Source organism: Natator depressus, chromosome 12, assembly GCF_965152275.1.
Source record: "Natator depressus isolate rNatDep1 chromosome 12, rNatDep2.hap1, whole genome shotgun sequence".
Taxonomy (NCBI): domain Eukaryota; kingdom Metazoa; phylum Chordata; order Testudines; family Cheloniidae; genus Natator; species Natator depressus.
The window spans coordinates 3,672,419-3,688,832 of record NC_134245.1 but is presented as its reverse complement, the minus strand read 5'-3'; the positions used below and the strand labels follow the sequence as shown (position 1 = coordinate 3,688,832).

The window sequence follows — 16,414 nt, the reverse complement described above, 5'->3', positions numbered from 1 at the left end:
ACAACTGTGAAAGAGGCTGGTGTGGCCTTGTATGAAATAAGAAGAGAATGCCGAGGACAAGAGAAATTATAAGAAAAATAAGAGATCATGAAGGAATATGTATAACCAATATGCAGCTGTTGCTTATTATTGTCTGTAATAAAGGTAGAAATACTTGCTCTAATTGTTTATCTTGGAGAGACTGGCCTAGGTGGGGGAAACCCTGTGTCCTAGTGCACTCTCTCCCTCTGTGCAATTGCTTGAGATAATAAAGTGTATCAGACTTGCTGCACCCAACCTGAGAGTGAGAACTGTGTTTTTCTCCGACATGCTCCAAGAATCAACCGGGTTCTCTCCTTTGCAGTTGCTGTGTGGGAGGAGAGTGAAGGGACCCTTGGACTTGATGAGGGACGAATGGGAGGGGAAGGCCTCCCCTGACGGAGAATCAGTGGTGCAGTATGTACTGACTTTCCGGGAAAAGCTCACTGAGCTCATGGACTTGGCCAGGGAGAATCTAGCCCGGGCCCAAGGGAAGCAGAAGGTCTGGTACGGCTGCTCAGCACGGGCCTGCTCCTATGCCACCGGGGACCAGGTGATGGTTCTCATTCCCGTGAGAAAGAACAAACTACAGGCCGCCTGGGACGGGCCCTTTAAGGTCATCAAGCAGCTGAATGAAGTGAACTATGTAGTGGAACTGTCTAAGCAGGTGCACAGCCTGGGTGAACCATGTCAACACGATGAAGCCGTACTTTGACAGGAAGAATTTGGTACTGGCCATGTGTGGCCAGCGGGAGGAGCAGGGAGATGATCCCTTGGTGGATCTATTCCTTGAGACGTGGTCGGAATCAGTTCATAGGCATGGACTTCCCCTCTGCCCGGTGGGTGCCTGACACCCCCCCCGCCTCCCTGCCCCGCCCCCACCCCATTCCAACCTCTTCCCCCAAGTCCCCACCCCTCCCCCGCCTCTTCTCCACCTTCTCCTCTGAGTGTGCTGTGTCCCCACTCCTCCCACTCCCTCCCAGAAAGTCCTAAGTGCCACCAAACCGCTGTTAGGCAACAGGGTGGTGGTGGTGGTGGTGGTGGGGGGGAAGCACTGGGAGGGGAGGAGCAGGGACACGACGTGCTCAGTGGTGGGGGAAAAGGAGGGGGGAGCTTGGATGCCGGTGGGTGCAGAGCACCCACTAATTTTTCCCCATGGGTGCTCCAGCCCCGGAGCACCCACGGAGTCAGCGCCTATGAATCAGTTCCCCTCTCTGACCAGCTAATCGCTGCCCAGCAAGCAGAGATCCCAGAGGTGCTGGGTTCCTACCAGCAGCAGTTCTCCAACCGGCCTGGGCTCACTAACCTGGCTGTCCACCAGGTGCAGACAGGAGCCAACCCCCCGTAAGATGCTCCCTGTTCCAGGTCACTGAGAAAACAGCCCAGAACCTGAAGAGAGGTCAAGGACATGCTGGCTTAAGGGGTGATTCAGCCGTCCTACAGCCCTTGGGCCTCTCCCATGGTGTTGGTCCCCAAGAAGGACGGGTCAATCTGGTTTTGTGTGGATTACCGAAGGCTTAATGCCATCACCAAGTTTGATGCTTACCCCATGCCTAGTCCTGACGAGCTCCTAGACAAGTTGGGAGGGCTTGTTATCTCACTACTATGGATCTCACCAAGGGCTACTGGCAAGTACCTTTGGATCCAAATGCCAGGCTGAAATCTGCTTTTATCACCCCTCTGGGGTTATATGAGTTCCTGGTCTTACCTTCTGGCCTGAAGGGGGCACCTGCCACCTTCCAGAGCCTGGTGGACTAGTTACTCAAGGGGATGGAGAATTTTGCCCTGGCGTATATTGATTATATATGTGTTTTTAGCCAGACCTGGGAGGACGATGTGTCCCACGTTAAACAAGTGCTGGACCGGCTCTGGGATGCAGGTCTGACTATAAAAGCAGGGAAGTACAAAGTTGGGATGTCAGAGGTGTCATACCTGGGCCACAAGGTGGGGAGCGGCTGCCTTAAGCCTGAGCCAGGCAAGGTGGAGGTGATCAGAGATTGGCCCCCTCCCCAGACTAAGAAGCAGGTCCAGGCTTTCACTGGGATGGCCGGCTGCTACCGGAGGTTCGTGCCCCACTTTAGCTTCATACCCTTCTTACATAGCTCAGTGATGGGGCGGGTAAGTCAGATAAGGTGGTCTGTACTGAGCAGTTCCAGAGAGCTCTCTGTGCCCTGAAGAAGGCTCTGGTCAAGGGCCCGGTGCTGGCAAACCCAGACTTTGACAAGCCCTTTATGGTGTTCACCAACACCTCAGACACAGAGCTGGATGCGGTGCTAATGCAGGTTGACGGAAAGGGGGAGAGAAACCCCATCGTGTACCTGAGCAGGAAGCTGCTGCCCTGGGAGCAGGGCTACGCGACCAGAGAGAAGGAATGCCTGGCCATGGTGTGGGCCCTTAAAAGCTGCAGCTGTATCTACTTGGGCGGCGCTTCAGCGTGTACACCGACCCTTCGCCCCTGACGTGGCCACACCAGATGAAAGGGGCCAACGCCAAGCTCCTGAGGTGGAGTCTCCAGCTTCAGGATTATGACCTGGAGGTGGTCCATGTTAAGGGGAGTGCCAATGTGAGAGCCGATGCTTTGTCCCGGAGAGGGGGGCCGGAACTTCCCAAGGCCACTGGCTAAAGTGGCCCCGCTCAGTTCAGTCTCGGAGGGGGGAGAGATGTGACAAAGCAGGCAGTCTGTGTGGGGGGACTGGAAGAGGGAGAGTCTAAGATGTCTGGCCCAGGACTCCCAAGATGGACTTGGCTGAAACTCACTGATGTCTGTAATAGCAAGCTCTGTTCTATGCTGTGTTCCTGTCAACTAATAAACCTTCTGTTTTACCGGCTGGCTGAGAGTCCCGTCTGACTGTGGAGTTGAGGTGCAGGGCCCTCTGGCTTTCCCAGGAGCCCCGCCCAGGAAGCGCACAGTGTTGAAGGGGATGCTGAAGGCTCCAAGGTCAGACCCAGGAAGGTGGAAGCTGTGGAAGCTTCTTGCCCTGGCGACAGTCTGCTCAGAGAGAGGAGGCTCCCCCAGAGTCCTGCCTGGCTTCGTAGGGAGCAGTTCCAGAGCATCACCCAGTGACTCCGTGACACACCATACTGCCAATGGATAGAAAAGGTGAGTCTAGGTCAGAGAGATGGACCTGAAGGCGCTATGGATGGGTGATAACCCAGCCAGTAGCATGCTGAAGTTGATGAGAGCTGAGTCATTGACTTAAATGAGGTCAGGTGGGGTACTAAGCAAACACCTGTGCAACCTGCCTCATAGAAGCAGTCTCAGTGGGACCTAGTCACACGTGTGAAACTGGGCACACGTGGCTGTCTGCGGGCTCAGGGCCCATGTCAGGTCCCCTCTCTTTGCAGCACCATGCACAGCACTGTATCAGGTCCCCTCATATACAGCCCCATGCACAGCTAGTGCTATGGAAGCAGTGCTGCACACATTCACCTGCTGCCACAGAATTCACACCCAGAATCTCCACTCGGTCTAAAAAGAGGTTGCAGCCCTAACGGTTGCTGAGCAAATCCTGACAGCCTGAATCAAATGTAACCAATGCAAAGTTGTCTTCCTGAGTCTACATACAGCCAGAAACAAGAGCTCATAGAGAGAGAGATGAACTGCTCCCATTAGCTTAATGGATGTTGTCTCTGAAACCTAATGATGATCATAGCATGCCAAAATAGTTCATTATTTCACCCCCGATTAGTTAGCAAACATATCCAGCTGGTGCACTGAGTGGGGGGCTGGTTGTTGTCCAGGACTGCTGAGGCAGTGGGCTAGGAATTTCAGGCTCTGAGCCTTTTTGGGAAGGACAGAGATCCATCACATTCCCCCAGGGACCAAAAGCTCCCAGCATCTTCTTGGTACCAAAAGCTCAAACTGACTGCTGACCCCTTCCGGATACCAAATGCTCCAGCTACCAACAAGTCTAGCTTTCCCGACAACTTCCCCAGCACAGCTGTGTGCCGTCAATCCAATACCCTGCGGCACACCAGCGACTTGCACTGAATCTAGTAGACACAGGGCCACCACCAGGGCAGGATGGTGAGGATTGCATGGCTCCATTTCCCCGCAGTGGATGACAAAAGCCTGTGATTTGGAATGGAGTCCCAGCTGCTGTGGGGGCTCCTGTGCGCTGCCAACTTCAGTGCCCTGATGGCACAGAGCTCAAAGACTCTGAGGTCTGGTTGTGGCAGAGTGAAGACGCCCCCGGGCGGACACAGCAACAACGAGTGCACCTGAGCCTCGTGAGAGTTACAAAGCACAAAAGTAACAAACTCCTGCATCAATCATAGGGGATGAGGCATCCCCCCTTGACTTCCATGGAAATTAGATCAGGCCCTTAATTTCCATAGCATCTTTCAGCGCAAAGTGCTTTTGAATGTGCATACAGCACCACTGAAACGCAGTCACCTCTGGGGAGGAGGACAGCAGCCACCCAGGCAGAACAGTGCACAACATTGGGGGAATAAGGGTATTGGTCAAGCATGCTTGGGCAAGTCCCTCCTTTACAGACAGTGCTGCAGGATCTCGGATATGCACACCACACAATCATGCCCTGCAAAGCCTCAGAGCATGTGTTACAAATGTCAAGCACACTGGCTGGATCTGCACTGTTTTAAGTACATTTTACATGCAGTTACATATTTCAGACACATGCAAAGCCAAGAAATAAACCCATGTATGGAGACAGCATTGTTTCTGCATCTCCCCTCCTGCTCTGCGAGTCTTTTCGCTTGTGCTCCTTATTTCTGAGCCAGCCCAGACTCTGCAGATGCCGTCGGTAGAGCCCTGTGCCGCTCTCCCAGTGACCTAATAATGGGGCATTGGGATCCATTGTGCCATGCAGCAGCAGGACTGCATAGGGAATGGTTTCCATAACTCAGCACAGCCTAGCTCCCTGGCTGGCTTTCTGTTTGATGGAGTGGCTGGAGGACTGAGCGGTGGGGGTCCCAGGCAGGAGCACACAGACTACAGGGGTGAGGGGAAGAACATGAACCAGGGAAGGGGGGAAAAGGGTTTATCATATTTTCCACCCCTGAGGAACCGAAATACCCCGAGGAGACCAGATCTCACATTAATCCAGCTACATCCATTTGGCATTAAAACCAGACAGTGAAAAATGCAAACACTGTTACAAACCCCCAGACATCTAGGCACAGGCACTGTGGGGCTGGGGAGACATGCCTCCCCTAAGACTTTTTAAATATATTTCTTTACTGAAATGGGCATCCAAGGCATATCGGAGATTCCTGCTCCAGTTAGCTGGACTTTGCTTTTCCAAGTACAAGCCCTGCTCCTACCTTGCCAACACTGGGATAACCCAACATTTGTTCATCTCTGGTACAGATTTCAGTTTCTGTTTTGCTGGAGTCCAATACAGCTCACAAATCAAGAATGAACGTGGTACAATTATTTTTCACTATGATTATTTCTTGGTATGTTTTGCTTTAGTACACAAGAGCCTCCCATTCATCCAGCCCCAGTTAGGTTTCCCAGACGTGGTTTCAGGGTCATGCTATTTAACCCATTCCAGCAAAAACTGCATGAAAACATGAATAACAAGTGTAGATACAGCTGGTGCATTTAGCCTACAGGATCATAGCCCAAGAGTGAAAGGTGCTTTCTGATCCCTAGCAACAGAAAGGACCCTGTGCTAGGAAAAGGAAATTGGGACTTGAATTGTATAGGGACTTAGGACTGTCAGGGAGCTCCTGGGTCATGAAGTCCAGTCCCCTGCTGTCACAGGCAACCCATCAGTTCATCCCCTTCATATGTTTATCAAGCTCCATCTTTATACTAGTTGGACTCTTAGCCCCACTACTCTGTTTGGGACGCTGCTCCAGCACCTCACTCCTCTGACGGTGAGAAACCTTCTATTTTCCAGTCTACATTTATTCCTGGCCAGTTTATCCTGGTTTTTCTGGTGCCAACACTGTCCTTTAGCTTAAGCAGCTCTTCTCCCTCCCAGCACAGAGCATGCTGAGCTTGGCCTCCCAGCTTGGGCCCCCAGCTCCGTCCAAGCTCTCCCCACACACCAGGCCCTGGAAAACTGGGATCCCATGTGTACAGGGTAACAAGCCAGCAAGTATTTGGACCGCTGCCCCCTACTGGGCAGGATCAGGCCTGCGCCAGTGTGTCAATGGAAAGGGACAGAATGGACACTGGCCTTCGAGCACCCTGCTGAAAGCACAGGGTGCGCTGACCTGCAGTTTGTGGTGTGACAACAGGGTGATGGGCACTGGGAATTACAGACTCAATGCTCAGACTCCATGTTCCAATAATGGCACCGGGGCAAATGTCCCAAACTTTGGTGGAGCTCCATGTGCAAGTCATTGGGGGGGGGGGGGAAGGGGGACACACAAGCGACGGGGCCTCTGTATGTGTGCAAATCCTCTAGAGAGCACCCGAACGCAGCTGCATAAGGTGGGTCTGTGCCCTCTGGGTGCCAGCCAGCCCGCAGACGCTTTGCATGGTGAACCCTGACCATCCCCAGCATTCAGCAGCTTGGCGAGGAATGAGCCTGTTTGTACAGGATCCGTTTGAGCTTCTGAGCTGCACTGTAGATGCCACATGGACCATGTGCTCAGCCTCTGCCCCACAGCTGGCCAGAGCTCTGCTCCAAACTGTGACTACAGCCACGTCTCTCCCCCAACCCGGGCCTGCTGCTGGGCCCAGCACAGAACCAGCTGAGCGACAGTTGCCTTAATGGTGGGCAGGGAGGGCTGGAAGCGGAGGGGAGCTGCAGGCACAGTGACAGCATACCTGGCAAAGCAGACAAACTGAGGCAAGGAATAAAAGCCTGGTTTCAGTCAGGGTTGCTGATGTGCAGAGACTGCCCTTCCCACCTGCCTTCTGACTGGGCTGAGAACTCACCAGGACAGCTCCTCTGGGGGGTAAATACAAGTGGCAGCCCCTCTTTTCCTTTCAGGGCTTAGAACCCAGGCAACATCCAGCTCAGTCATCATGAGTAATGTGGCCATCCCCAGCTAGGCCCCATCACCCCCACCATTCCAGCTGGGAATCACAACCACGGCTCCTGGTCCCCACTTTCCCTGGAGCTCTGGGAATTAAGATCAGGGTTGGAATGGAGTTTGGGGTCAATAACCCCCATGCGCAACCATCCAAGAACCGGTAACGTGCATTTAGGAGAGGTTGAGCCATAGCTAACCCCATAACTAGCTTCTTTCTCAGAGCTTCCAAAGGCTGCAGGAATGCAGCAACGGCTGTCACAGCTGAGCCTCTGAAGGCAGCTGAATATGTTGCTCTGGCCCCTGCCATCCCAACCCCTCCCCACCCAGGCTGGCAGGGAGGCGGGTCGGGGTCTGCAGCGAGGTTCCCTCCCCCCTCCCCGACAGATGCTGCAGGGGGAAGAGGGGGGAGGAAGTGGAGTCGGCGTCCCCGCTCCTGTGAAAATGGAGAGCCTACCCTCAGTGACCAGGCTCCCTTCTCAGCCCTTGGCTCTGGGGGCTGTGAGGCAGCACCGTGTGAACCCTGCCCCTCATGGGCTGCCCCATGCAGGCATGACACGCTCGTCCTCATCGGCCCCCATGTCCAGCCAGTTGCCCTGTTCACACAAGGGTATCACTACCCCACGCCCTCCAGGGCCAGCTCCGCAGGGCACAGGCCCCCTTCCCCCTCAACCTTCTGCGCCCTTCATCCCTGTCACTGGGACCTCCCCACCCAGCCCAGCCTCCCATGACTTCACTCTCCACCTCTGCTCCCTCTCCAGAGCAGCTCGGCCCCTGCCACCCTCCCTTGTTGCCTCTCCCCGGGGCTGTGCCGGGGGCTCCATGGCAGGGTGCTGGTTAAGGGCAGCCCACTGCCTCTCTGATAGGTGGTGGGGGAATGATTGATGGGCTGTCAGGCAAAGCTCCCCCACTCCCCCACCGCTGCTGAGTGGCAGGTCTGAGCTGGGGCCAGCCCTTCCCATGGTACCCGAATCTGCCTTGTTGGTTCTGATGTCCGTCTGGTGTCTCTTCTCCATCCCTTGGCCCCCCACCCTCGGTCACTTGCTCCTCGCTCTCCTCACCCTTGTCCTGACACTCCTCCTTCTGTCTCTCTGCTCTCACACTGCCATGCGGGTCACTTGCTCGGACCTGGTGCCGGGTTCCACGCCTAGACTCTGCCTATGTTCCCATGCTGCGCGCCCTGGGTTTCCGACTGTGCCCTGGCAGCCAGTCTGCGGGGAGCAGCAGGCAGCAGCTGGCATCCTGCAGGGCATTCCGAGCTACGGCAGGCTCAGAGAGGGCCAGGCTCATGTCGCCGAGAGGAGTTAACCGATCTAATCCATAACAGTGCAGTAGGCTAGTGTGTCTGTAGACAAATCTGATTCCACCTAAAGCTGCCGCCTGCCTGCACAGCTCCAGATGGCCTGGATACCGAACGTCTGGAAAGCAGGCTGGGACCATCTGCTGTGAACAAGGCGAGCAGTGGAGAGCGGGGCTCTGAGCTGCCAAAGAGGGAACTGGGCGCTGGGCAGCTGACAGCAGAGGGAGGAGTGGGCAGTTTGGAGCACTGGGGTTTATGCTTTTCTCAGGGGTTTCACTGTCTGAAGGAGACATTTCTGGGGTGGACTGATTTGAGAGCTGGTCTCCTCACAGCATTTCAGTGCCTGGGCGAAGGAGGTCCCAGAAGGAGGCTGGATCCCACAGGCAGGCCCCAGGAGGCAAAAAGCTCATAAGGACAATCAGCTACTGACCAATAGAGACCAGTGACAGATTATTATGGGACCGTGATTATCATCCAGTCTGAGCTCCTGCACAACACAGACCACACACAGCTGGGAAGCCGGACCTTGGACCTTGGTTCTTCTGCTCCAGACTACAAGCCTCTACCCCTCACCAGGATCTCCATGCCCTGCCCGTGCCAAAGGCAGGAGCGTGTGTTAATTAGGTAGTAGCAGCACCTAGTCCACGTGCCCAGCACCTCCCGTCTGGCACCCCCACAGCAGGCCCAAGCCAGCACTGAGCCCTCCAAAGGCAAACATCAGCTCTCCCCATACCCCCCATCCCTTGATCCTTTGCGTCCCCAAAGGACTGCTGGATTCGGCTGGGCCTCGGCAAGCCAGCACAGATGGTTTGGGTTCTAGGTTGCCAGAGGTGGAGAACCACCACCCTATCCTCGGCTACTAATCCACGGCTTAATCCTGCCTGGTGCAGAGCGCCCGCAGTGCCAGTGAAGCGGGACACGCTCGCACTCTCAGCATCAAGCCTCCAGGCAGCCGGCAGGCTAAAGCCGGGGAAGGCCAGAGCCTCGCTGCCATCCATGGGTTTGAACAGCCACACGAGAGAGGGAGGAAGAGAGCAAAAGACAGCAGCTCCAGCAGGGCTGGGAAATAAGAGAGTCAGGGAAGCGGCTGCTGCCTCTTGCGGGCAGATCACTTGAGGTGACGGGAAGCCGTGCAAGGAGACACAGGGCATAGAGAGAAGCAAGGCCCAGCTGTTTGGTAATGTGGGGCATGTCAGCAGCATCCGCAGTCAAATCTCCTGGGCTGTGCCACATGCCACTAACCCAGCTCCTGAGGTTGTGTGCTGCCCACTGCACGCCCGCGGGGTAGGAGGGAGCAGAGCCCTACGGCTCCACAGGGCTGGGGCTGGGCGGGAGGAACGCCGACTCCATTACACCAACCCTCTGTGATCAGAGGCGGGAGCCCTGCGAGGGGCCACAGACCTGGGTCTGGCTCACCTCGTCATGGGTCTCTATGGAGGGTCACACTTCAGATGGTGCTTTCTGTGTGGCTAGGGAGCCAGAAACGGGGCTGTGCGACCTTTCCCCTCTGAGCGCTGGCTCAGATCCAGGATAGGCCTGGCCACCCACTGTCACCATTCTGACGGTTGGTGGCCTGTGTGAAACAAGCAGGAGCCTGCTTCCAGGGGCCGGGTGTCCGACGCAAAGCAGCAGCCTCAGCAGAGAGGCCTGAATGGGCCACGCAGCAGGGCAGGGCTTCAGCAGGGTGGTGGGGGCGTCTTTCTGCGACAGCGTGTGCTGCACCTATTGTGTGGCTATGTGACTGGGTGCTCTACTCACTGCAGGATAGCGCCTCCTCCTGGCCGTTCTGGGGCTTAGCTCTGGATAGGGTCCAGAGTGACCTAGATAAATTGGAAGATTGGGCCAAAAGAAATCTGATGAGGTTCAACAAGGACAAGTGCAGAGTCCTGCACTTAGGACGGAAGAACCCCATGCACCGCTACAGACTAGGGACCGAATGGCTAGGCAGCAGTTCTTCAGAAAAGGACCTAGGGGTTACAGTGGACGAGAAGCTGGATGTGAGTCAACAGTGTGCCCTTGTTGCCAAGAAGGCCAATGGCATTTTGGGCTGTATTAGTAGGAGCATTGCCAGCAGATCGAGGGAAGTGATTATTCCCCTCTATTTGGCACTTGTGAGGCCACACCTGGAGTATTGCGTCCAGTTTTGGGCCCCCCACTACAGAAATGATGTGGACAAATTGGAGAGAGTCCAGCAGAGGACAACGAAAATGATTAGGGGGCTGGAGCACATGACTTATGAGGAAAGGCTGAGGGGACTGGGGTTATTTAGTCTGCAGAAGAGAAGAGTGAGGGAGGATTTGATAGCAGCCTTCAACTACCTGAAGGGGGTTCCAAAGAGGATGGAGCTCGGCTGTTCTCAGTGGTGGCAGATGACAGAACAAGCAGCAAGGGTCTCAAGTTGCAGTGTGGGAGGTCAGGGTTGGATATTAGGAAACACTATTTCACTAGGAGGGTGGTGATGCACTGGAATGGGTTACCTAGGGAGGTGGTGGAATCTCCATCCTTAGAGGTTTTTAAGGCCCAGCTTGACAAAGCCCTGGCTGGGATGATTTAGTTGGTGTTGGTCCTGCTTTGAGCAGGGGGTTGGACTAGATGACCTCCTGAGATCTCTTTCAACCCTAACCTTCTATGATTCTATTCTACGCTTCTGCACGGCCAACGCCCCTTCCAGCGGTTGTGCTCCAGCTCTTCCTCCCTCTGTGGCCCCTCTCATTCCAGGAACAGCAGCACCTCTTTGTGACGCGGCCCTCCGGCCAGGTCACTGTGTATCGAAGGCTGGCAGTCCTCCCGTCCCACGCGCTGCCCCAGGTGCTGCCCTCTCAGCAGATGGCTGGGAACCCGGGCCCGGCCTCTACTCTGGGTTCCAGCTCAGTGATCCTCCAAACAGCAGCCAAGGTGGGGGTCTGCACCCTGCCTAGGGTTGTCAACTTTCTAATGACACAAAAACGAATACCCCTGTCCCACGCCCTGCCCTGCCCCTTCCCTGATACCCCGCCCCTTCTCCAAGGCCCCATCCCCGCTTGCTCCATCCCCTCCCTCCATCGCTTGCTCTCCCCCACCCTCACTCACTTTCACCAGCCTGGGGCAGGGGGTTCGGGTGTGGGAGGGGGGTGAGGGCTACAGCTGGGGGTACAGGCGCTGGGGTGGAGCTGGTGATGAGCAGCTTGGGCTTGGAGGATTGGGCTGCAGGAGAGGGCTCCAGGCTGGGGCACAGGGTTAGGATGTGGGAGGGGGTATGGGCTCCAGGATGGGGCAGGAGGTTGGGGTGCAGGGGGAAGTGAGGGCTCCGGCTGCAGGCTCTGGGGTGGGGCCGGAGATGAAGGTTTGGGGTGCAGGAGAGGGATGCGGGCTGGGGTGAGGGCTCCGCCTGGGGGCATAGGCTCTGGGGTGGGGCCACGGTTTGGGGTGCAGGATGGGGTGTTGGGTAGGAGCTCCAGGCTGTGCTTATTCAGGAGGTTCCTGGGAAGTTACCGACATTTCCCTCCGGCTCCTAAGCGGAGGCATGACCACATGGCTCGCTGTACTGCCCACACCTGCAGGCACCGCCCCCTCGGCTCCCATTGGCCACGGTTCCTGGCCAATGGGAGCAGCTGAGCTGGCACTGGGGACGGGGGCAGCACACACAGCCCCAGTGGCTGTCCCCCCAACCTAGGAGCCAGAGGGAGATGCTGGCAGCTTCCTGGAAGCCACGCGGAGCTGGGTAGGGAGCTGGGTAGGGAGCCTGCCTGCGCCGCTGACTGGACTTTTAATAGCCCGGTCAGCAGTGCTGACCAGTGCTGCCAGGGTCCCTTAACCCTGCCGCCTTTCCATGAGCCGCTTCCTCCCCTCCCTTCTCCCCAGAGTAACCGTGGGCTTCTTGTCTCTATAGCCCCCAACTCACCCCCCTTCCCCCAGGGAGTGACTGCAGCCCCCTCTGCTTCCACTCTCCTGTCTAGACAAACCCTGCCTGCTCCCCACAGGTGAGCTCCCCTAATCAGGGCTTTCCTCCAGGCCAGATTTGCCCAGATTGCAGCCAACTGGCCCCATTCAGCTCTTGCAGGGCCAGCGTGGGGAGCTCACCCTGTCAAAAGCGAGTGCAGGTTCCCACGCTGGCACGTTTCACTAGCTTGGCACTGAGAGGAGAAGGGGGCTTAGCAGAATAAACGTACACTGCTCTCTTTAGAGGAAGGAAGGGGAGGCAGGCAGCCCGGCGTGTGTAGAGTGTGTTACACTGGTTATAGTCAGGGGTGAAAGTAATTTAAAGGACTTACCGGTACTCTGGAGTCCTGAGCAGGGGGCGTGGCTTCAACCAGAAGAGGCGGGGCCTTTAATACCTGGGCTCCGGCTGCGGCTGGAGACAGCTGGGAGCTCCGGGGCGATTTAAAGGGCCCTGGGCTGTGGTTGCTGCTACCGAGTGGGACTCGGGGCCCTTTAAAGCGCCCCCCGAGCCCCGCTGCCAGAGCCCCGGGGTAGCGGTGGCAGGGCTCCAGCGGTGATTTAAAGGCCCTGGAGCTCCGCTGTGGGGAGGCCGGGGCCCTTTAAAGCACCAGCCTGGGGAAGCCGGTCTGGCCTGGCACAGCGTACTGACTCTTGCCGGTAGGCCGTACTGGACCGGACCGGCTTACTTTCACCTCTGGTTATAGTGCAGGGGAACGTGTCTCCTTCATCCCTAACTCACACACTGGTGCTGAGAGAGACTTTGCTCCCTGGGCTGGTGACTCCGTCTTCCACCTAACACCAGTGTCTGGCCTCAGAGATTTCTGCTCGAGATCTCCATCACTGCAGAGGATCGGGCAAAGGCAGAGTCCATCACATGCCAGCCCCGTGAGCCAGTTCATGGTCTTCTCCTCTCAAAGGCTGCCCTGCAGCCCATTCCAACTGAGCACCGACATTCAGGTTCTGCTCCTCTTCATGGCAATACCCAGAGTTCATTCCAGGAGGAGGTCCAAACCCATTTCTGGATCTTTTTCCAATTGTGCGGGAGTGACACCCGCATGAACTGACTAGGGAACTGCTTTCACAGATGATTCTCACAAGTGAACCTGGCCTGGATTTTCTTGTCCTCTTAGAAGAGACTCCAGGGAGCCAGATGTCACACTGGTCAGTGAGATCCAGACAACACAACGGGCCAAACCCAGCCCTGCTGCAACTGCGGAGCTCCTTGGCAGACCAAATCCGAGCTGCAAGTGCCACCTCTGTGCCTTAGTTGGCAAAGACAGGGGCCAGATTCAGGCCTGGTGTAGGGCTGCCTTGGGCCCATAGCCTGAATCCAACCGAGGCGCAGTGCCCCGCAGCTGGCAGCTTGTGAGGTCCGAATGTGTCAGAACCACACTGTCCCCAGAAAGCAATCTGCCCTGTTCCCTACGGTCTCCGTCTGGCATTGCAGCTCTTCCCTGCCCCACGGAGAAGCGTCTGTGCTCCGAGAGCCTGTGTACAAGGGTCCCGCTGTGTTCAGGAGGAAAGCTAGCAAACTACGGGGAAAAAACACACTATTGGCCTCAGCTGCCAGCACAGCCTGGCCACGCTGCTCGTCAGCCCTGCCCGACCGAGTCTAGCGCTCTGGGAGGAGAAGCTGCCCCACGCAGTCACGGTCCACACTGCTTCCCTTCGGCTGGGCCGGGGAGACAGCCCCACCGCATGGAACTGCATTGTAGCCCCGGTGACCCAGTCTGGAACCCACGCCTCAGCCCCGGGCCCCAGCCCTGCTCCCCGATCATGCTTGAGAGACCGGGCCCTGGCCCCAAGGAGGCGAGGCAACTTGGGTCTGCAGACTGGTTACGAACGAGGGTTTTTAACTGGTCTGGCAATCCCAGTTCTCAGCACACCATGTCCAGGGGTCCTGTTCTCCTCAGCTCACTCCAAACCGCAGTGCCTGAGCTGGGCAGAGTGCTGGGTGCATTGTAGGTAAAGCCCCGATTGTATTCTCTCTCTTCAGTCTGGGTTTGCTGGCTACACTGAGGGTAGCCGCTGTCATTGGGCCAGGCGCCACCAGACACAGATCAAATGCAATCAGATCTGGAGAGGCCAGTGCTGTAGCCACCTAGTTTCCCCACTGGGGGAAAAAAAGGATAGATCTCATTTGCACATGCAAATAATCACCCATAATGCATTCTGCCAGGCCCACTCCCACCACACAGATAGGTGTGTCAGGGAGTGCACGTCACTCGTAAGGGTCCCCTCCCCACAGCCTGCTCCTGCTCCCTCAGGGTTTCCACTGACTAACCCTCAGTGGTATCACTTGGCAGAGACACAGTGAGCAGGAGGCCAGTGGGGTGTGAGGATGCATAGGAGGTAAACACACAGGGATGTCACAGGAGATTAGTGATGTCCTCTTACTACTGGCCTCTCCCCTCCTGGTCCAAAACCAAATTAACCCATGGATCAGGCGCCAATGAGCTCATGCACCCAGGCTATCCAGGAGAGAAACCCTGGGATAACTCAGAACAACACGCGCTCTGTGAAGAAAACAACAGTCGCTGTGTTTTGGGTTGTTCCCATGTCTGTGACCCCACCCAAACCTCGGGGTCCAGCTAGGAGCTGCTGGAGCCAGCAGCTTTGGCCTGAGCCCTCCCCCCAGTCCTCAGTGGCATCTGACCTCCTTTGTAAATCCCAGCCTTGCTTTGCTGACTTTTCTATTTCCTGTGCCCCAGTCTCCAGTAATCACACTGCACATCTGTCCACGGCTTCCCTTCATGCCCCTTCGCAGGGGATCCTGCTCCTTGGCTGCAGCCGGGGATGGGGGGAAGGAGGCGGTGAGGTGACGCAAGGGGGAACAAGACACACAAACACATCTGTACTGGCCATCTGCAGCGGAGTGCAGCCCAACCCTCGTTAGCACTGCCAAGAGGCCAGGCTTGGTACAGGGCTTCTAAATGTGAAGGAGCATCAAGAGTGGGGCCAGTGGGGGTCAAGGCAAGCTGGGCCCAGCTTCCAGCCGGGCTCCTGGGAGTGGGTCAGTAACTCACAGGGGGTGGCTAACCCCCTGCCCAACGAGATCCTGACACTGGCTTCCACTCTTTGCTTCTTAAGGTTGAAGTGGGTGCCCAGGTGAGAGAGACAGGAGAATGGGGATGCTGCAAACATCTCATCAGCAGAAGGGCATTGCCCTTCCGGCCCCCGCTGCCCTTATCACCAGGCAATACCACTGCCATCGCTCTGCCCAACCCCAGCCTCTCCTGGCTGAGGATCCCAAAGCACCTTGCAAACAAGAACAAATTCACATTGCAGGCGGGCACCAGTGTGCCCATTTTACAGCTGGGGAAACTGAAGCCCAGTGATGCTCAGTCCTGAAGCCATCAGTCAGGAGGAGAAGGCAGGAGTCCTGGCTCTCCTGCTCTAAGCATACAGCACTAGCTCTCTCAAACACAGGTGGGGAATCCTTTGCATGTCCTAATGCAGTTGCTCCTCCCACCTCTCCCTTCAGCAGCCTTTAGGCATGAAATGATGGAGCAGGTGTTTGAAGTTCACGCTCGTCCTCAGTGACGTGCTCTAGGATGTGCAACTGGAGCAACACAGAGAAAGAAACTCACTTAAAGCCAGGCGCAGTTTGTCCACCCACCCTGGTCACTGCATTGTATTTGTGCTGTTCTAAGTGGTCATTCAAGCGACCAACAAAAACCCACTGCCCAGCAGCTGGTCTTTACCCAAACTGCAGTGTTCAAGCTCTGTCTACACTAGGAAATTGACGCACTGCTGAAGGCAGATGTCAGCAACGGGCCCCCCTGAACCAGTGCTGGAAGCACTGAAATTGCTCATTTGGAGGGAACAAAAGCCTCCCAGCGTCACCACAGAACGTGGGACGATACCTGGTCCATGCAGTCACGGGCCTGAGTTTCAGGGGTGCTGAGCATCCGCTGCTCCTGGGGTTGCTGTGGGTGTTCAGCACGTCTGAAAATCAGGCCCTACATTCCTGTGGGGAAAACGCCCAAAGTTCTCGCTCCAGCTCTCAAAGGAGCGCCTCGGCATTGAACCGGCGGGTCCCTGGCGCCCCACAGTAGCGCCCAGGGGCAGCCCCACCAGCTTCCTGAGCAAGAGGCGCTGAGAGGCTGCCAGAGAGAATTCAGGCTAGCTTCGCAGCAAGCCGCTGGCACAGCAGACTTCAGGTGCACAGGGAGCGCCGAGCGCATGCCCGTGCAGCGCAGCCAGCACCGGCAGGGCTCACAA

The 16,414-nt window shown here is 56.5% G+C and overlaps 1 protein-coding gene across 7 annotated transcripts in view; it reads right to left on the bottom strand.

The window, feature by feature from the left end:
- Nucleotides 1–16,414, bottom strand: part of MTSS2 (MTSS I-BAR domain containing 2) — an 80,425-nt gene that overhangs the window by 39,966 nt on the left and 24,045 nt on the right. The window lies entirely within an intron of this gene.